The 22,474-nt window shown below is 41.0% G+C and overlaps 1 protein-coding gene and 1 long non-coding RNA gene across 5 annotated transcripts in view; one reads left to right on the plus strand and one right to left on the minus strand.

Annotated features, from left to right (window-relative positions):
* Window positions 1–22,474, minus strand: part of RPS27L (ribosomal protein S27 like) — a 334,929-nt gene that overhangs the window by 242,578 nt on the left and 69,877 nt on the right. The gene's annotated exons all lie outside the window — the stretch shown is intronic.
* LOC125698041 (uncharacterized) overlaps window positions 2,357–22,474 on the plus strand; it is a 31,084-nt gene continuing 10,966 nt past the window's right edge. Inside the window, exons 1-2 of the long non-coding RNA XR_007379056.1 lie at window positions 2,357–2,435; window positions 11,425–11,560. This is a non-coding gene — a long non-coding RNA (uncharacterized LOC125698041). The remainder of the gene's footprint in view (window positions 2,436–11,424; window positions 11,561–22,474) is intronic.

Genomic DNA, 22,474 nt, shown 5'->3' on the forward strand with positions numbered 1-22,474 from the left:
AACAAAAATAAATAAACAAATAAATGAAAACCACCAGAATATAAACCACAAAAATATTTTGAAATGGTATTACCAATGTAAACCATATTTCAGACCAAAAGAAAAATACTGTCATGTTAACTTGCATACCAACCTTTCAGCAGATACAATTTAAGTGCTAAGTTTTTAACCACTGTACAGCTATGTTCACAGGGGAAATTGCATTTGACTCTTTCAAGAGCTTCAGATCCATGCCACACTCAGTCCCATGGTGCTATGGATAGACTTGAAACTGCAGAAATATTTTTTAGTTCTTTTATTTAACTTATGAAACCTCTGTGGATTCAGCATGCTGGACTTTAGCCCAGAGTTTAATATTCAGTCTCTAAGCCTTACAGGGAGAGTGCTGGAAAAAGCTTTTGGCATTGGCAGACTTCTTTTTTACCTGCCCATATTAGACCAAAGAAACACAAGCAAAAGTATGACTCAGGCACTTTGAAAACTCCAGAGTGTAAGAATGCTGGGTATATTCAACACAGTCACAGTGTAAAAAGAAGGAAAAAGCCCTTCAAATTCCCTAGGGTCCAGGTATAAATCATAGACAAAAAGTCCTGTCAGCAAATTGAGGGCAAACTTCATTAATTAGAGTAACAAGACTCCCTTCCTTAGTTGAAGTCACCCTTCTAAGATGCAACTTTATCTTCCACATCAACTGAAGTCATGACCTCTTGCAAGTTGGAAGGTTAGCTGATAGATCTGAGGTGATTTAAGGTCAGTGACAGACAGCTATAAACAGACGGAGCCTGATGTTTCTTTCCAAACATTTCCTAGACTCCAACAGTAAAATTCTAGCAGACAGAATCTTAGTTTTGTTAATTAAAATTAAATTATAGGAGGACATTAACTTATTTCATAAGACCAGTAGAAATAACCTTCTGCAGTGATCTCAGTAAAGAGTAGCAGTCTAGAGACCAAAGCTGTTCTTTAGAAAGAGCTCTTAACACATAAACCATCCAAGTTTCATTTCCTCAAGCTGACTGCCAGAACCTAAGGAAGAGGCAATAAAATTTCTAGAACTTGGCAAAAAAATTAGAAGCAAAGGCTCAGCTTATCCATGATGCAGCAAAACCTGGTTTTAATCCAAATCCAGAAAGAAGCTACTTCATAGAGTACTTCAGTCCCACGTGTGAAGATTTCCTAAACTGAAGACAGGATTTATATTCCTGATTAAAGATGTGAAACACTGAAAGCACTACTAATTACTCTTCGTGAGTTCAGTCTAGGAACATACAGGGCACCTACAGCCTGCATGCAAATACTGGACAGTGCACCACACAACCATTTTCTCTGCTTGCTCAGGAGTGCTTGCTCACATTCTTGAGTGCCATCTGCTGGCACTTCATCTGTTCTTCTATCTAAGCGTGTTATTCTCTCAGAGGCTGTTCATTGTTTTACTAGTGATTTTGAAAGAGAGAAGACTATCCAAGAGTTTTTGAATATCTAAGCTGACCCGTCTCCCCATGCAAACTTTGGATCAGAGGCTGTAAGCAGCAATGCTATGGTGATGGTGAAGTAGACACATACCACTGGACTGTGGTTTGCATGAAGCATGAGTCTGAACATACTGTTGTGGTGCTGTTTTGAGACTACTAAAGGAGAAAAAATGTAAGACTGCTAGTCACTTATCTAGTTGTTTGCCTGCCTCACTTAAGAAACCTGTGAGGGTACTGCTATTTTCATGTGATACTTCAACAATTTCTTTTTAAGACACCAAGTCTTACTTCAGTCAGTATATTGTGTGTGGGCATGTGTGGGACACAGCTGTCTGTAACACTGTATTTAATCCTGGAAAAAAGAATACTATATTTTGGTGTTAAAACCTACCCTAAATTTGAAGATTTTGTATTCTGTAATTCTACCGACACCAGAAGTCATATTGGTTTTTAAAACTGCATTATACTATACAAAAGGTTTATTTTGCTCTTGGTCCAGACATTACACAAGTCTTCAACCAGATCTGCTCTGTGGATAACAGATAATACCAGGCATAATTTCACTGATTGTTCAAGTAACTCTGAGAAGCGGTTACTGTCCTTCTAAGTTAGTCAACTAGATGAATACAACAAAATCTAGTCGGCATTGCTAATACAGTAGTGAGTTTGCTGTTTCTCCCGAAGTAACTCCTTAGGAATATTACAGTGTAACTTACCTCTTTAATACTGCATGGAAACTGCTGAGTCCTGGCCTGAACCACTGATGGAGCACCTGGGGAAAGGACCGGGTCAGCCCTGGGAGCACAGGTGAAGGCAATGCAGCTGTGTGATTGGAAGGGGTGGAACCTGGTTGCGCCTCTCCCAGACCTCATTTAAGGGCTGACTGGCACTGGGGAAGGATCTTTGGTTGGGGGAGTCCTCCTTTGTGGAGTTTTCCCTGTAAACCTAAATCTTCAGAAATGGGTGAGCACTTTTCCTTTCCCTTTGTAATGCCTTTCCATTTGTGCTAGTTCCTTTGTTATTACACCTTCTGTATTGCTATTCTACTGTGTTAATCTTTCTGATTGTTACACCATTATGCTTTCAACTCCTCCACAGTTTTGAGGTGTGTTATTAGGCACAACTCCCACGTTATCTTTACTTTGGCTACCTGTGCTGTACAAGTAAACATGGAGCACAGCAGCACAGGTGTCTCTTCTCTGGAATCAGTCTCAGGGACTCATGGAACACCATCATGGTCTGAGATGAGTCAATGATTTCAATTTTTTTTTTTAGTTACCCCATGTTCAGAATTCTCTGAAAGTTCATGAACATTAAAGTGGAGCTTCTGTTACCTCACAGAAAACAGCTACGGTGAAGTAAGTTACTCCAGAGCAGAGAAAGGAAAGATAGCTACTGTTTTAAGCTTATACAGAACAAATGGGGTTTCTGTGCCAGTGTTCAGAATCTCACCTAAGCTGTCCTTTCATGGAGTGTTTCAGAAGAGGCTTCAGACAGGCTGTGTTCATTGTAAGGCTTGGTGCATTTTACCAAACTGGAGGCTTTGACAGATGAGCACTGATCCATCCAAGTTAAGTCGGGCTAGGATCGAGCTCTGCAAAGCCACAGAAGCCGAGATTGCTCCTGCTGTCCACCCACTAAGCTCCCTGTTCTCAGAACAGCATCTGTGCTTGGGCCCTTCCCTTGCACAGGTTAGTGTCTTTGCTCCACCAACATCCGTTCTTTGTCTCAATGTGGGTTACGTACTGCAGTAGCTGACAAGCAGAAGCACCTCATCTCTCTGCTCCCTGTGCTAAGGGATGCTGGCTCCTACCTGGAGGCGCAGTGCTTTGTGTGACTAGTCATGCTTTAAGCCAGTGTGGCAGTGATTTCTCTGGAGCATAGCCGAAGCCTGTGGAGCTTTGCATTCTCCCTCTGCCACTTTCTCTGAGCCCTACAACAGCACAGTGGTTGGTTTTATCTATATGCATTAGAAAGATTTTTGTGGCCAATAGCACATAGTAACAACCCAGATGCTATTGAGCAAAGCAGTACTCTCGTGGCCTTCTCATATACAGGTCTTAGCATTCAGGTCTTCCTATGTAAATGCTGCATCCTCCACCACGCAGGCACACACGCTGAGCACCTCGGTGTGTCCGCGTGTCCCACCTCTTCGTTGCTCAGCTGCGCTTGAGGCAGCTGCCAGGAGGAGGTGGACCCGCTATGGCTGCCGGGCCTCACGAGGTGAGCGCGCGCTCCCTCGCGCCTCAGCGCCCAGCCCGCCTCCCGCACTGAGGAGCCGGCGATGCTGAGGGCCGCCTCTGTAGTTTCCGCCCCTCGAGGCTGTTCCTCCCTCCCTCCCTCTCGCGGGTGCCCGTCTCCTCCTCCTGCATCCCCCGTGTTCGGTGGGGAAAAAGGAGAGAGCCCTTCCACGTTTTCCCGGCGTCTATGGAGTTAAAATGGCAGCCATCGAGCAGGGCTAGTTTGGGGCTGACAGGATCGGGTAGGTTTCTGATTTATTAAACGCTATATTGGGATTTTGCTGTGTGGCAGCAGGTGCTGGTTGCATTTTTATGAGCTACTGGGATGTAGGTGTCTTACAAGGTCACTGCATGTTGGAGCCTATCCTAAGCCCAACTCCAGGCATGTGCCTGTTCCATGAGCCAGGCTCAAGGTAACTGAAGCCATTATGAAGTTATCTGCTGTCTGTCTTGGTTTTCAATATAATTTGGCAGAAGAGTACGAGGCAACAGCAGCACACTGCTCAGCAAACTCGTGTGAGGCTGTCTTCAGTTGACTGGATGCCTGTTACTCAGCAGACCTTGAAGTGGTAAAATATGGGAAATAAAAAGGGAGGATTCAAGATGTTGTCTGAGACATGTGAATCTGTTTGTCATTGCCTGGTTTACCATACAAAAGAATTGTGCTCTTTTCTGCCAGAAATCCCTACCCAGTATAGCAGCAGAGTGATTCTGGTCTCTGCTTGAAATTGCAGTGGGAGGATCTGTTTTTCTCCCCTTATGCTGTCATTTCTTATGTTACTTCTAGGCCAGAGCAATTTCTTGCTTGCTTGGCACAACAGCTGGAGAGACACTGACCTGTGTTGTCCTCCATGATATAAGCATCCCACAGGAGAGAGCAGTGCAAGGTTTGTCCCATAGCAGGAATTCTAATGGAAAGGAGCTGATTGCTCTTTTGACTGTGATCCCTGTACCAGCATATAACAAGCTGTGACAGACTGCCTATGGCTACTAGAAGTTCTCCAGCTTCTTACGAGGTGTTGATCTGGTTGAGGAAGGAATAGTTCAGTGCATTTTGCTGACTCCTACTGAGGCAGCTGTCTCATTAATTAATGCATTAATTTCATAATGAAAAGGGAGTGGTTTTCAGAGGGCGAAAGGTAGAGATTATCTGATAGAGAAAGCACAGAAGATGTTGGGACATCTTATTACATTCTTCTGTTACCATATAGAAAATGTAGAAAGATAGACCTTTTGTGGAAGAAAATAGTTTACCTCACAGCATTTTAGTAATGTGTGTTAACTGTACTTGAAATATGTGCCTTGTGCATTCAGCAAGAGCCTGTCATGGAGAGCAATTTCTGTTCTGATCTAATGCCTTCTCATTATTATACCACTGCAACAATGTGATCCACCACATTGCTATAGTCCAAATCAGATTAAGTTTTCTGTGAATGAAAGAATTAAATGCACTGCTGAGTTCATGCCAAATAGTGGCTGATCTGGATTCAGCAGCAGCTTGCACTGGCAGTTTTTGCAGGTAAAAATGACATTTTCACTCTGTGTTGTTCAGTTGAAAGACCTCTGGTATTATATTTAAACTGATCTTTATCAGAAATGTCACCCTGAATTTGATATGTTAATTTACATTTTTGAGGAGGGAACAGAAAGCACTGAAAGCAGAAGTGCCCCTAAATCAACCCCAAATCTTGTCCATGCACCTTCTCTTCAACTCTCTTCTCTTTTGAGAAATGTTTTCTGGCCCAAACTGACTCCAAACAAATATCCCTATTCTTGACATTTCCCAGCAGTAAGTTTTCTAATAATTTAATTTGGAATTTGAAGTTTAATCTCACCTGTCATCTCTGTTGAGAAATTCCTGAGAAGCTTTGAAGAATATTGAAGAAGCCTTTAAAGCCAGTGCAAAGGCTCCTGCAGGTTTCAGTAGACACTGGAATGTGCCTTTTGTAAGGAAGAAGTAGGAAGAGACAGTTTAACTACATGGAGTAAATTTCATGCTGATAATCTATTTGGCAATTTTATTAGGATTAACTATGGTGACACCTGGTACTGTGTTTCTGAAGGTATGCACTAACAATTTCAGAATGATGGAAAGAAAACATTGATACCGTAGATATGGTGTTCTGCCTGCTTCCTTTAAGGGTTGTACTGCTTAGAGGCTGAAAGCTTGCTGTGTTCCCTTACTTGCAGCCAGCCAAGCTTTGCTGTGCTTAGGCACTTTGCAGTAGGCAATGGGAATTGCAGTTCCACATCCTCCTCTTTGTAAAATAGGGCAAGATTTCAAGTTTCACTGGTGAGACCAGGTTGACTGAAGGATGCAGGTTTCTGATGAGAAGCATGTGCAAGAGCTGACCTCCAAACACAAGTGCCCACTCCAAAGTGCATTGATGTTCTTGCACAGATTTTTAGACTTTAAAAATCTCTTACAATTACAGTAGGAGGTAGTGTCAGAAGCTTTGGAAAGTCACTTTTCTTTATTGGCCCCTTCCTAGTCTAGGTACAGTATACATTTTTTGTGTATTTGTCTGCTTGCTTCTGGGATAATAGTGTTCCAGAGCTCTCTGCCTGATGCTGATGTGCTAGTTTAAGCTTTTTCAGTACTTTGGGCATTGAGAATAAATATTTAGTGTTATTTGAAACTAACAGGGGAGAGCATTTCCACATGCCCTCTGTTTACAGAGCTCCCCAAACACTGATTTAGACTATTTAGGCTCCTCTAGTTTGCACTGCCCCTCTTGCCTGGGGTGCCTTCACTAAAAGTGTGACTAGAGGAGACAAAAACCATTCCTGCATTCAGTATTAAATAGCTTTGTGCACTGGATCTCATTCTTTAAAAAGTGTTTGTTCTGAAACAGCCTTGAAATCAAATCTTATCAAGCCTCCACTTTACTTTCCTGTGTGAGTGGGGCCTCCTAAGTATAAGCCAGAGAAGTAAAAGCCTGTACCTCCTTAGCAGGAGGCAGTCAGAACCAAAACAATTAGTCTGCAGTGCTAGAAAACCTGGACTTTATTTCTTCCAGCCAGTGTTTGAGGAGCCTTTCTCTATCCGATACCTGCCTCAAGGAAGGATGGCTGCGTGAAGAGGTGAAATTTTTTCTCCCATCTCCAAAGCAACTTGAAGCTTTAGAGAATTCCATGTATGAAATGTCTCAAAGCACCTCAGCAAAATGAATACGCTTTCCAAAAAACCTGTAAAGCATGCTGCATTTTTGTTATATATCAATCATTGGAAGGTGGTGAAAAGCATGGCATCATCTCTTATGAGGAAGCTGTCAAGTGCTAAGATCTTCATTTTGAAATGCTGGTTCTGAAACAGAGCAGAAATGGGAGGCTTTAGGCAGATGTTTTCCTCACAAACCTCCACTTTTGTCCTGGTTTGATACGGAAGTTTTCATCTGGCAACCAAAGTTTCAGTGTTTGTACCTTCAGTCTGCTTAAAGTGCAGTCCAAAAACACCCTGTTTTGAGATAGCATTCTGAAAATATTAATTCAGACTGCCTTACATCACCCTGCTTCTGTCAGTGAATGAAAGGCTGTTGTTCTTCTAAGTAAATAGGAATTCTTAGACTTATGATAGGAATACACCAATGAATTCAGCTCTGAGAGGTTACTTCATTGCAAAAGCTCTCTGATAAGTGGGAAAACCAAAAAAATGGGCTTTTTTTAGTTAAAACTCTCTCGGAGTCTGGGTGAAATTAGGCTGCTGTAACTTTAGTCAGAGTATACATCTTACACAGCTTGGACTGCTGTGGTCTTGTTGCAGCAAGTGAACTGGGATTTGTATGCCTGGATGCAGCCAGAACTTGTCCAACTGCTACTTCATTGTGATGAGCCCAAGGCCTGCAGCAGCTCCTGCATTCGGACTATTTTCTGATAGCCACTACCACTGTCAGAGGGGAGCTGTAGAAGTCAAATCTGCCTGTGACCCAGTTTTTTAGCAGAAATGAATCCCATGGTCAGGAGTTTCCTTGGGAAGTCTTGGGAGTGACCAGTCCCACAATCTTGCTGCTGTGAGATTCTGCATGCAGGAGCAACGTGTTGTATCAGGTGGATAGGAAGCCTAGAATCTGCTTCCTAGAAACAGATTAACCCGGCAGTATTCAAAATCATCTTATTTGTAGTGTTAAAACTTAGTTTGTGAAAGTTCATTATACTGGATCCATGAAAAAAAATTTGCTCTTCACCTTAGTATTTTCAATGCTTAGTTTATATGGTGAAAAATACACTTTAGAAAAAAAAAATCTGGACAGCAGAACTTAATTTTCCCTTAGAAACCAGGCTGTAGCTTGATCTTGAAATTCCTACATTTCTCAAAGAATCTCTAACATTATTCTCCTTAAAGAATATTTGCCTCAGAGAAGGGACAAGAGCTTTACCGCATTCTTTGTGAGCTCCTAAATTCTATGTAAGGCTGAGGTCAGATCTCTGAACGCAAGTGAAACATTTTATTACGGATTGAAGGTCAGCAGAGTCATAGTGGAAAATGGCATTCTTAACAAATAATAGAGTTGTATAGAAAATGTCTGATGACCTGAACAGAAGGCTGTCCCATCCCACTGGCGTCTCCTGCCACTGTACCCTGGTCTCAGATCCTTCCTCTGTATTCAGAACAGCTATGCCTGTTTCTAGTTCTTCCCTTGGTCTTATTTAATAAAACAAACAAAGAAAACAACCTCTCAAAGTTATGGCAATAGGAATTGGAATCCTGATTGCTATTGTACACTTCGTACTTCTTGCCTTGAGAAGTGGCAGTTTGAAGAGGCACTTTTCTCTCATGCTGGAAAGGTGAAGTTCTTGATGGCAGCATTAAGCACACAGAGCAAACTGTGCCAAATGTATTGTTAGCTCAGCCCCATAATATCCTCAGTGCGTTGTCTCGAGCGAGACAAGAACAAGTTGGCAGTGTGGGCTGCAAGCGTTTCATATATCCAATGCACTTGTGAGCTTGGGAATATTTTGGTAGAAGTTCAGCATAGAATCGGTATCTGCTTTCAGACAAAACACTTTGTTGATTATTCTTCTAGCCATTAAGCCATTTCCTGAAGTTCTCATGTAGCTCACATTAAGGGAAAATAAGGTAACGAGATGTCCTGTTCTCTCCATTGTCAGTTGTCAGGGTTTGGTTTTGAGCATAGCCCATTGGTGTGTATTGCTCTAAGCAAAGCAACATCTTCAGAAATTGCCAGTAGGGAGTTCTGATTTAGGATGTGCTTTTCTCAGCCTGTGGTGGTTGTGGAGTACTTCTCAAAGCAATGGCAGAGGAAAAATGTAACGAGAAGGGAATAGATAATAGTGGTCTGAGGTTACCCACTGGAGGCAGGATGATAGCAGAGTAATTACTGAAAGAGGCAGCAGTGTTGCTTGACTAGAAATTGAGCTACCCCCCTAAGAGTGACTAGGCATGCATAGATGGAACAAAAGTAATTATGCTGCTTAGATAAATTACAATATGTTTTCAAATATAATCAGCACAAAATCCTCAGAGAACTCTAAATCCTGTCAGGAGGGTCCAATTCCAACCATATCAGTGCTATGGTGTAAAGGGGCAAGGCTTTCAGAAATCACTCGCTGTGCCACTTCCTCCACTTACTGACACTCATAGAGGAAGTAAGATGTATTCTGACTTTCTGAGACAAAGAATGCCAAGTGAAAACCCTTGGGCAAAACCACGCAGTGAAAAATTATACACGATACTAACCTTTTTTTGTGCCATATTCCTTTATACTGTTGTTTTTAACTGGGAGAAATTGTTCATCCGAGAACAGATTTTTCTGAAGGTGTGTCAGTAACTACTGGAATAATCACTGATCTGCTCTGCTTCTAAATCCAATCAGTAGGGAGGTGACAAGTGCGATCTCTTTACAGGAGGTGGAAGGAGGAGCATAGACTAGAGGCTTGAACCCGAAATTCTAGAGACAGTTCTGTTATTTGGCTGTAGAACTTCTTTTCCAGGCCTTTTGCATGGACTACTTTTTGATTATTCATGGTTTGATTTTGGTCATATACTGAGATATGTTTTTAAGTAAACGTGGTACTGATTTTGGAATTTCTTCACAGCATAAATGAACTCTTTCACCTTATCTTGGAATTACACAGTTCTCTCACTTATCCTGTGTTATTTTCAGATGAACTGTACTTAATGTGCCATGTTGGTCATATGAAACAAGGACTGGAAAAGTAGCTTTCTTGAGCCCCTTTTAGAGTTTGGAGAAGTGGATTTAAAATAAAAAAAAGAAGCATCCAGTTTATAACATGTTGTACTGAAGTGTTTTCAAACTGAATTTTCAAAATGTTATTTCATCCTTGTGTGCAAGTGCAAGGCATTATGATCTGCACGTACTGGATTAAATTAAGCTGCTTCATGTGTGACCACTGATTCTACACAGGTTTTTGGTTTTTTTTCTGGCCTGGAAAAATCTATTTTTGGTCTAGCTTTTGCTTTGGTAGAAGTTCTTAGATTATTTAACTCATTTTTCCTAATTTTATATGAATTATATTTGTCTTCATGCTGTAGCTTCATCATGTGAACTCCTTTCAAAAATCCAGTGATGTGAGAATGTTCTGTGCTGTTTTGTCATTCTTTTTTCTAGAGGAAACAGCTCTAGTTCTGAGTTCAGGAAAGAACTGTACTGGCTCCTCTATTTCTGCTCTGTCCGCAGTGATTTGCCTGTAAGGATACTGTGTCTACATAGCTGAGCAATTATTCAAAAAATCCTAGGTATTGGAATTTGTTCTCCTGCTCAGGTTCTGAGCTGGGGGCTTTACAGCCAGTGTTGTCTTATGTATGCTCTGTGTAATCTCACAGCCAAGTTAAAGGTGTTCTGCGAGTGAGGAATTACCATTCTTCAGTCGGCCTATCAAATCTGTGTGAGCTCAGAGTGGAAGCCGGGTCTGTGTTTATCAGAAGAAGGGTGTTCCCTTCCCTCACAGCTTCCCGGGCAGGAAGGGCACACAAGGGGATTTGTTATTCTGCCCTCTGAATTGACTTGTTTTAGGCTTGAGTATAAGGTTTGGAAGTAGCCTCCATGGAAAGGAATGGGAAATGGCTTACTGTTCATGTTTTTGTTTTTCCTGCCTTGGCTAGTAAACATTTTGAACAGCCTCTTTGGCATATCTTTTTCAAGTTATGACTGAATGTGAGAGTGAGATGCTTCTCTAGGCTCAGCTAGGAGTCCATGAGGAAACCAAACCAAGTTTTTGCCATTCTACTGGCAGGGCATATGGTATGGAATAGAATGTTCTGTACATAAAATATTCTGTATCATTGGTGTAGAATAGGATAAAAGTTCTGATTTCCATGACTAAAATGTAAGTTCAGACAGAAGATGACAGGTGCTGTTTTGCTTTTCCTTTGCTACTATGAAAGGAACCTTTGGTAGAGCTGAATGGATTAGGATAGTGTGTAACCAGAGGGATAACGTGCACTTCCTTTCAGTCCCACTGCCAGTTTTGGTTGTTAGGGTTTCAGTTGTCTCAGTATATGTTTGGAGTGTGGCCTAACATTGTTCCCCTTTACAGTGCAGACCATCGGAGAGGAATGACATGTAATTTATTTATCAATACTGACAGCATCAACATGTTGACATCCGTGATAGGTGTAGAGGGTTACAGTAATGAGGAAACAGTATGTGTTCTTCAGGTATTCATTCTAGATTTCTGGGAATGGTCCTAGGAAAAAATGAACTGTATTGTTTGTTTGTTTTTTTCTGCAGATTAAAGAGCATGCCTTTGGAATATGCAGAGAGCTACAGAGCATTTTTTTCAGTGTTCAAGCTTGAAGCAAAGCAGAATGTGTTGGATACAGAAGCAGAGGCATCTGTAGAAAATCCAGGAAATATGTTAATAGAGGTAAGTGAACAAGATTGAATTCTTTTAGTCCAATATCTGTCAGCACAAAAGATGTGTAGACCCCTGCCGATGATTTGCAAACCACATCTCTGCTCCTGCTATATGTTTTGAGAATATCAAAAAGCACAAACGTATCATATGCCAGAGATACTTACTGCTGTACGTAGTAAGCACAGTTTGCCCAGCAGTAACAATTGTTGTCCAGGGAGAAACAGGAGGAAGAGGCTGACACATCATCTCCATTTCAGTTACTCCTGTGATTACAGCTCTTGTGGAGTTTGCACTCCATATCAAACTGCTATCATGACTGCTGAGGTTGATATCATACTGGTCTTAAGGTTGGGAATACATTCTTGTCTCCTTGCCACCTCCATCCCATTGCCTTTCCCACAGAACCAAGTAGAGACAGCACAGCAATGAATATAAGCCTGCTGAGTGAACACTGTGGTACCAATCCATGCTTCCATTTTGGGGCTTCAGAAGAAGCAGTATATCAGGCATATGTTTTTCCTATGATTTACCTTTCTAACTTCCTTCCTTAGTTTTGTTTCTGCTGCAGCACTCACTGATACCAAAATGAATTGAAGAATAGCATTCAAATGCTAATGTTTGCATGCTGCTTTCACCAAATCTCTGACTGATTCATTTAAAATCAAAACTGCCAGGATTTAAAAAAGAAATTAATGTGTGGTATGGCAGCACCAGCATAATGGGAGATTTTGATTCTTGAGCTGCACATAGGTGTCCCTTTACAACAAAAAATGGAGTTTAATTATAAAATAAATGTTCCTAATAAACCATCTAATCTAAAACTTCACACGAATCGCATTCAGTTAGCCTTCGTCTTTCAGGTCTTTTCACTTGGTTGTGCTCCCAAGCTGACTAGGAGGTGCAGAGCCATCATGGGCATGGCTAGTCTTAAGAAAGAGGAAAGAGGAAATAGGGGAAATGTGAGGAAATCTTAAGGCCTCCTCCTGAGGGACCCCGTTAAGATCAAGGCTGAACTTAAATACCTTTATACTATTTATACCTACCAACCCCCTACTTTTAGAGTTTGCTTCATTAACAGATAAAATTAGAATAATTGTATACGCCAGCTGTCAAGGGAGAAAGGAAAAATGAAGAACATAGAAGATGGTAGGCATGAGTCTCATGTTCTGCATACTTTGGGTAAATTCACATCAAGAGAGGAAGCCATATTCAGTGATGACATCAAAGTATTAACATTTTACTTTCTGTTACTGGAATTTAAATGGCTGGTGATGTCAGAGAGCTGTGAATCAAGACAGAGTTGTTGATCTTAGCTCTCTGTGAGAAGTTGCGTAGGCTAGCTTTTCCTTACAAGACATTTCACAGCCTTTCTTACATGAATGATTTCTCATGTTTCTTTTGTGCTAATTGTTACCTCTTTTCTGGTGAAAAGAGAATGAATAGCACCATCCTCAATTCCACCCATTCTGAAAACAGCTATCAGTTCAGCTCACAGCTATTCATATCTGCTGGTGTCAACACAGAGCAAGAGTCTCTTCCCAAAAGAAATTCTGATTTTTTCACAGCTCCTAGATCAGTGAAGTTAAAAACATTCAAAAGGAAGAGGTAGCTTGGATGAAGTTTGGAGTGTTCTTTATTCTTGCCTTTCCTCTGCAAAATATGAAGAAATTTGCATGTCATGGTGGATTTCAAACTCTTGCAGAATCTGCCAGAAGTTTCCCCCTTTTGTTGAAGCTCTGAAAACAGGAATTTTTATGACCTGTTGTGTTTTGCATACCCCTAGTACTGAGAAATTGATTAGCTTCGTATCTGAGTTCGCAATATGGAATGTTTTTCACCCTGGAATAGTAACTTCCCTCACTGGAAGTAAATCTTCCTTATCATTTGGCATTTTGGCTCTTTAACCATTGTAATAACAATAAGAAAACCTGAACAGATTTGAAAACGTCAGGCAACAATTTGTTCTCCGGAGTAGCTCACAGTTCAGGCGTCAGAGCATTATGAAACCAAAAAACATATTCACAGAGTAGTTAGAAAACGAGCATGATAGTCAGAGGAGGGTGTCTGAAACTGTTCAGGAGAAAATTGACCTAGTGTAGCTGTATCTTCTGGCTGGTAGCTGAAGTGGCAATGTTTTGTTTTGGTTTGTTTCTTCATCATTTGTCCATAACTCTGTATTTGTCATTTAACATATGAAGACATAGCTAGAAATCTGGATTATGCTGTCCCTACAATGCTTTGCTGAGAAGCTGGGAAGGAAAGAGGGTGAAATATTTATGAATATACAGAAAGGATTTGTTTAGTTGTTTAGTATGTTGTGTGTTCTGTTAACCTTTAATGAAGAATGCTGATTTTGAAACAAGAATGAAATATCAAAGAATTCCATTTCAGTAGTACAATGTTGCTTTTTACCCCAAAGAACTCAGTACAATACTTTTTTCTCTGTGTGCTTTGCACTTTGAAGTTTTACTTCATTGAAATGGGACTGGTAATCAAAGCGTTGGAGTTTCATATAAAGGCAATCCATCAGGTTTTTAAATAACTTCAAAATAGTAGGTTTCTGGGCTGATGAAACAGGGGAAGGGTAAAAGAATCAATTCTTCTAACTTCTTACATCAGAAAAGCATGGAAATCAGTGGGAGCAAAAGACTATCCAGGGTTTTGCGGCCTTTGCTGAGTGTAAGAGACAGTCTGAAGCATCATCTCTTCCAGAGCAGTGCCACAATGTGTTCAAAACTGTTTCATACAGCATCATTCTGGACAAAATATCTAGCATACAGTTAGACAACTGCGTTATACTATGGGTAAACAGCCGGCCCAAAGGGTTATATATAGTAAATGAGCTTACATCAGGCTGGTGACCAGCCCCAGAGCTCCATTATAGAGCAAGTTTTCTTTGATGTTTTTATAAGTGTTCTGGATGCAGGACTCAAGTGCATACTGAATTAGCTGGAGTATTGACGCCTTTGCAAGTGAAGAGGCCTTGCAGAGAGATCTTGACAAACTGAAGCGCTGGGTAATCACCAGCCACGTGAAGTGCAATGAGAGCAAGTGCCAGATTCTGCACCTGAGAAGGGGGTGACCCTGGCTGTACGTGCAGATGAGAGGATGAAAAGCTGAAGTCCAGCCCCACAGGAAAGAATCTGGGGCTTCTGGTTGATGGCAAGTTGAACGTGAGCCAGCAGTGTGCCCTGGGATGTATCAGGTTAGGGAAGGAATTGTCCCGCTCTGCACTTCACTGGTGTATCTTCACCTCAAGCACTGCATGCAGGGTTGGGTACCACAATATAAGAAGTTGTACACTTGTGATCCTTGGGGTTTTCTTCCAACGTGGGATATTCTGTATATATATATATGTATATATATATATGTATTCTCAGAGAGAATCCTATATATTCTATATATACTCTATACACATATATTCTATATATGATTCTCTCTGAGACAAGGAACAGGGGAAAGGGTCAATAAGACACCCTGTGCCAACTCCACCAGTGATTTTATACGTGTTTTTCTAATTTAGAAAGCAAGTTCTGAAAAGGTTTTATGCTTTATGTTAATCTAAATACAAGTAAGAAAAAACAGTGCTCACTTTCTGCATGCTGCTGTGAAAGTTAGTTATGTTGTGGTGTTGTTTTTACCTCCATGGTGTTTTATTTGATTAAAAATATCAGTTTACTTTTTATTGGGCTGCAAAGTCTTAATGTGTATAAAAATTATATAGAATCTGTCTAGATGTTTCAGAAATATTGTATTGTGGCACATGGTCACTCAAGGAGTGACTTCACTTTTTTGGAAGCTTCTCCCTCTGAGAGCATCAGGAGCCAATTTTAGTGCCTGGGGGCAAGTCAGAAGCAAGATAAGTAACCCTTGACATGGAGCTTTGGCATTTGTGAACTGCACATAGCAGCAATCCTTAAACAAACAATGACAAAGGAAATAAGTATTTTTAAACCTCAGCGTGGGTAAATCAATCCAGCTACCACAGCTAGCACATATAAGGAGTAGGAAGCAGGATACTATTAACAACTAAGGAGCTACAGTATTACTTATAGCTGGTTTTTGCTTGTTTTGTGGGTTGTGCACGAAGCTGTCTGACTAATCAGGGATGATAAGGAGTCGCATTTTGTGGTGTACTTAACAGGAAATGATGTCATCTGCATGCATGGAGACCAGCCGGAAAGTGTTCAGACAGGGATTTCTGAGTGGCTGATGAGGTCAAAGGTGGGAACCAAATACAGTCAGATTTGATAATAGTAGAAGAGTAGAGATTGTTTTGAGACTCCCTTCCTAAACAGAAGGTGAACAGGGGCTATGAAATTTGCATTTGGGTTCTCTGATAGTAAAAACAGAATTTCTTTACAGAAAGGTAAAATAAGTCTATCTGGAATGTGCTTTTGAGGCTGGAAGCCAGTTCCAGAAAGAATTTAAGGAGCTAGTGTGAGACTGTCCTTTTGTCACTCTTCAAAAGAAAAAAAAAACCCAACTGCTGAAGGTATTGGGATTCTTACTCTGTAAGACAGGGAGAATCATTTAACTTCCTTGTAGGAGGTGTAATATTTTTTTTACTTCTGCTCTTCAAAAAAAAAATGAAAAACCCCACAGAATCAGAAGTTGTATGCAAGAAAATGATCGCGTTTAAGCATAGGTTTAAGTAGGTATACCCTTATATATAGTGTATATGAAATGAAAATCTGCCTGCTTTCACTTGTCACGTAATTTATAGAAGCTTTCAATTCATGTTATTCAGCAGAGCAACTCTGCTGGAGGTAATGACAGACTAGTAAATGACCAGCTCTAAAAGTTCCTGTGATGTTTTAAATGTGAGTTCTAGAGAGAGATAAGGGATTGCTTAGCAACTGTGGAAGCACTCGAGCTCTTCTTTTATAAAAGCTCCTGAGATCTCTCTGTGGAGAACTTCTATTGTATCTGTTTGGAAAGTAGTCTGAAGTATCTCTCCTGACCCTCCTTCAGTAGCTGGAAAGCTTTAGAATGTAAGTGGATCAATGAAACTGTTTTTCAGTATGTAAAGTCTTTCAAAAACAGATGGAACAGAGGCAGAAATACACTGCACAGATCTTGCCTTGATTTTTTTAATTTTTTTTTTTTTTTTTTTTTTTGGGGGGGGGTGGTGGGGAGGGGAGAGGTTACTAATCATGTTCTACACTGATTTACAATTGCAGTGGGTTCAGTTGTGTCACAATAAAGAGCCCATTCTTTAGAGCTGTAAAGTTATAAAGAGAGAGGCTGTGCCTCAAGGAGTATATGCATATCCCAGTAAAACTGACTTTTTTCTTAAAATCAAAGGAACTGACTTGTTAGCAAGCAGGCAGTCAAGGAAGGGAATATAGTTTTTTAGCAGCTCAATGCCAGTAAGTAGATGTAGCAAGTAGATGTTATTGGGATGAGGATGACATAACCCTTAAAGACAGAAGAGTTTTGGAGATGAGTGTAGATCCTGTAGAGGCAAGCTAAGAAGCTGAGTAAGCAGGTAAGGTAAAATAAATGTCAGGCTGTTAGTTCGGAGACCTGTGTGAATGGTGTTTGCTAATACAGAGGTTCCATATTGCATCTCAGTCCCCTTTTTCCTATCATATTCCATAAGGCTGACTCTGAATTTTGAGCTTTTGAAAAGTGCAGGTAATTTGCAGAAGGAAAATTAATTGTATTCAACAGAGGATTGCTATGGGATCCTCCTTGATTTCTAACAGTCACATTCTTTCAAGTTTGGTAATGTACTTAGTGATAATGAAAGCAAGTAGCTCATTGTGTTGGTATGAGCAAGGTGTAATGCAAATGGGCATTGTGCAAACATTGTCAGACTGCCAAAGCAAATTATTTCAGGTTAGTCCTAGCCCTCTATAAGAACAGATTGTCTGAAAGCCTTACTGTTATCTGTAGCCCTCCTATCTGGAGATCTTCCCAGAGAGCAATACGTATGACTGGTTTCAGGGCAGGATCCCTGCCATAACAGAGCTCATGTAAGTACTAAGCAATTGATTCAGTGCTTAAAACCAAGCTTAGCCTTGTTTAGAAGCTTCCCAAGCTGAAGGTCCAGCAAACCATTAGGGGCAAGCAGTTTCCTAATGGTGCACATTCAGCATCCCCTTCTTAGACCCAGCATTCTCCATTGATGGGTATGGAAAAAAGCCCAGAGAAGATGAACACACTTCCTGTCACTCAGTGCACTCGCAGCCAGCAGACAGACTGGAGAAGAGTTTTCTAGACTAGAATCACCAGTATGCTGGTACATATGTATTAGTGAGCTGAAGGCTGTGTTGTTTAAAAATTATTCAATTGATATCAAGAAGTCTTAGAATTAATGTTAGTGTCAAGCAGAGAAGCATTGTGTAACCCTGACTTGCTCTTCCATTTGGTCACATCACTAACCCCTCTGCTTGTTATCGGTGCCTGAATGTGTAGAATCCCCAGAGCTGTAATAAAAAAAAGACCTGTTGAGCATGTAGAACTGGGCAAAGGAGAATGGCTGGAAAACTGAGACCCCTCCCTGCATTTGCACAGCAAGCATCTCTTGTAATTAATAAGTGTATTTACTAGTCACAAGTCTTTGATAAGTAATGCCTCAACAGCTCAAACCTTTGAGGTACAAGTCATTCCAGAACTTTAAATGAGAAGCCTTGATCTGAAAAACATCGAGTGAAGAAATTAAATGTTTTAAATGTATATCTTAAGCTGCTTTTTTAAACAAACGCCCAGAGTATGACAGGGCTAGAAGGTTGAAGGAATATATAACTGGGCTTTCAGACTGTAATGTACCTTTACCCACTCCTATTTCAGCTATTATTGCAAGGACTCTGGTTTTACCCAAATTGACAGCAACGTGGCAGAGATTATTTCTACGTGTACTTTTTATGTAGATTTAGCAGCAATTTAGGAACTGGACAAATGAAACTTGTCAGTGAACCTATGGGGTACATCTGCCTCTTGTCCAACCTGCAGAATGTTACCAGTTAGCTACTGCCCCAGCCAGGAAAGTGTTACCTTCTTAGTTCAGATTGTGTAAACTCATGCATTTAGCTTAGAAGAGTGAAGTACCTGGACTGCTGACAACATAACTACTCTGACAGAAACAGAAGGCGTAACTGTACCTTCCCTTATATGCAGAAGAGTAGGAAGTTATGTCCAGGTAAAGCAGGATACATGATAGACTGGCCCCCATCCTATCTTTTCCCTATCAGCTTTTGTCAGTGTAATATGAATGCCACTTCCAAGATCCTCCAGGTGAGGAACTGTCCACCTGGCTCACGGGTACTTCCTTTAATTCATAGAATCATAAAATTGAATTGGAAGGGACTCCAACTAATTCTAAAGGTCATCTAGTCCAATTCCCCTGCCATGAACAGGGACATCCACAGCTAGGTCAGGTTGCTCAGAGCCTGGTCCAGCCTGACTTTGAATGTGTCCAATGGGGCATCCAGCACCTCTCTGGGCAAGCTGTTCTAGTGCCTCACCACCTTTACTGTAAAAAACTTATTCCTTATGTCCAATGTAAATTTTCCCTTCTTTAGTTTGAAACCATTTCTCTTGTCCTGTCACAGCAAATCCTGTTAAAGAGTTTGCCCCCTTCCTTCTTATAGCCTCCCTTTCAGGTCCTGGAAGGCTGCTTATAAGGTCTCCCCAGTGCCTTCTCCTCTCCAGAGTGAGCAGCCCCAGCTCTCTCAGCCTGTCCTTGTAGGGGAGGTGTTCCACCCCTTGGATCACTTGTGTCCCTTCTCTGGTCACAGAAGTCCACATTTCTCCTGTACTGAGCACTCAACATCTGAACGCAGTACTCTAGGTGAGGTCTTAGCAGTGCAGAGCAGAGGGGCAGGATCACCTCCCTCAACCTGCTAATCATTCTTCTTTTGATGCTGCCCAGGATGTGTTTGGCTTTCTGGACTGTGAGGGCACATTGCTGGCTCGTGTTCTGCTTGCCTTAAGCCTTGGCAATTCATATGTCTGTTAGCATATTTCAGCATGTCTCTAGGAAATTAAGTATGCTTGCTGCAAAAATCGGTACTACTGGAGTGAAAGTAATTTGATAAACTCAGCAGGTCAGATTACAGAACATATTTCTCATAGATGTTTGCTCACTACAGGGTCTGGCTGTATTTAAGATGAATAATCACAAACAAAGTTATTTAATAGCTCTGAAATAGAAAACTTTTTGTACGGCTGTGCATGCATGAAATTTTTGTATGAGAAATCAGTCCTCTCAACTGCCTCGGATATCATAGAATCATTAAGGTTGGGAAAAATCTCTAAGACCATCTAGTCCAACTGTCCACCTACCACAGACGTTACCCACTAAACCATGTTCCATGTTACCACATCTACGTGTTTCTTGAATGCCTCCCTGGGCAGCCCATTCCAGTGCCTGACCACATTTCAGAGAGGAAATTTTTCCTGATATCCAACTGGAACCTGCCCTGGCGTGACTTGAGGCCAGTGTCTCTCATCCTATTGTGGCACACTGAATCACAGAATCCTTAGAATTGGGAGGGACTTAACCTGGCCAACCTATTCCAGTGCCCCACCACCCTCACTGTAAAATGACGTATATGACAGATACCATATTTTTATAAATGTTTCAGTTTTCTTGAAAGAAAGGAATTTTGCCATTGAGTTCTTAAAATGCCCTTCTTTTCTGCAATTGAAAGCCACTCTAGGTGTAACTCAACAGATATCTGTTGGCTGATACTTTCTCCTTTTCATCCCTGAGGACACTTCTCTGCTCCTTCCACCCCTACTTTGCCATTCCTTAGAACATCTTGGTCACTTAAGGTGTATTTGGTTCCTTGCCATGTACATCTATCTCCACACAGGGAATTAAAACTTGAAGCTCTTGCTGGACAGTTTGATGGAAATAAATCTACCCACATAGTTCTACTGACCTGCTTGGTGGATATGTGGATGTTCACACTGCTGTAGGGGTTTCAGTCTCTGAGCTAAAAACCTGCTTGAATATCTCAACCAGGGATGATAAAGACTTGTAGACTGTTGTTCACTGTGGGCAGAAGGAAATGCCTTTTATGCTCCACAGTGTAAAACCTAGACTGTGTCTGTTTGAGTGGTTCATCTCAGTGCTGCTATCAAATTTAGCTTCACATTTTGTCTCAGTGGAGTCCTGTAATCTGTACCTAACTGTGCCATACAAAATGAGATTGCTTAAGCTATTCATCCTTCAGGTAGCAAAAGGAGATGCCATTAATTTCTGCAAAGACTGGGAAGATGATAGGACTGTATCTAGCTGGAGCAGCAGGTGAGGCAGAACATAATAATGTGTAAGGCATCTTTTCTCTTAGCAGGCATTGTCATTTAAATCTGCAATAACCAGAAGTGATTGGAATGATCGTGAAGTGATAGGAAAAAGCTTTCATCAGCATCACCTGGATTGCTGGCTGCTGTGTCCACAGATTATAAAATTTATTGACACACATTTTCAAATTCTTTAATGCCCCTTGCTGTTTATTAGTGTCTCTTGCTTTATTGTTCTCTAATGGTGACCAGATGGTTGTTTAGCCAAAAGGCTTTTCAGTGATACCACCTTTGAGAAAGAAGCTAACTATGGCATGTGACTAAACTGCCAATATCCCTTCCATTCAAACCGCATAGTCTAGAATTTATAGCTCCACTTCCAGGGCACTGGGTTTTATTCTTGAGTTTGTCCATATTTGAGATCATAACATAGCATGAACAAAGATATTGACAACAAATGTAAACAGTTCTCTGTCTTTGACACTTCCAAGTGCCATATTCTTTACTTTTGTGTGAAAACTGAGTTGTGTGCATTGAAAAAGCAGATAACATCTGAAAAGATAAAGATGGTAATGATGGGAGCAAGAAGCTAAGGTAGCCCCCACAAAGCCTAGATTCCAGAGCAACAAGATATCTATGCAGTGCTTGATACAACGCCTATTAAAGGACAGTGCAAGTCACAATACATTTCCACAGCTATGTCTTTGGGAAACAGACATCTTATGAGCTATGTTGCACTGGAGATGGGAGAACCACTTCTTTCTTGTAGAATGGATTCAGGAATGGGCTGGTTCTGAGGGAATCTTTAACCCCATTTAGTTATTTATTACTAATTGAATAACCATGCAACCAATCATTTGTATTCATCACTGATCCGCTATTAGAGAGTTTGATGGCTCAATATCAGTCCATTAGCAAAACATTTTTCTTTCTATTAAGTGTATTTGTGAAGGGAAGGACAAAGCTAGCAAATAGCCCAGTGTGCAAGAGGTTGGGTAGGAGATTAAGGGGTAATGAAGAGTTTTTGGTTTGTGTTTGTATTGTTGTGTTTTTAAAGAAAATCGGAAGAAAATAAAATATTCTGTTTGATTTAAATCAACAAATAAATTTGCTTTTGCAGGAGGCACTGACCTAACAGAACAGTGCATGGCAATTGAGAGAAAAGCCCTGGGCTATAAAAATCTGCTTTCTTTTTTCAGCTTTTTTCAGAACATTTAAAAAGAAAGCACAGCTGCCATTGCGAGAACTAACTTCAGATTTGAAAATGTTCCTGTTGTGAAATGCAGGTTACACTAGAAAAGAAATATGTTTGTCTTATTCTTAGAATCAATTCTTCTACTGAGATCACAGAATCACAAGGTTGGAAACGACCTGCAAGATCATCCAGTCCAACCACCCTCCCATTCCTATCAGTACCACAAGCACTAAACCATCTCTCGTAGCTCCTCATCCAGGCGCCTCTTGAACACCACCAGGGATGGCGACTCCACCACCTCCCTGGGCAGCCATTCCAGTGCCTGACCACCCTTTGAGAGAAAAAGTTTCTCCTAATATCCAACCTAAACCTCCTCTGGTATAACTTCTGGCCATTTCCTCGGGTCCTACTATTTGCCTGGGAGAAGAGGCCAGACCCTTTTGCACCACAACCTCCCTTCAGGAAGTTGT

This window comes from Lagopus muta, chromosome 10 (genome assembly GCF_023343835.1).
Source record: "Lagopus muta isolate bLagMut1 chromosome 10, bLagMut1 primary, whole genome shotgun sequence".
Taxonomy (NCBI): Eukaryota; Metazoa; Chordata; class Aves; order Galliformes; family Phasianidae; genus Lagopus; species Lagopus muta.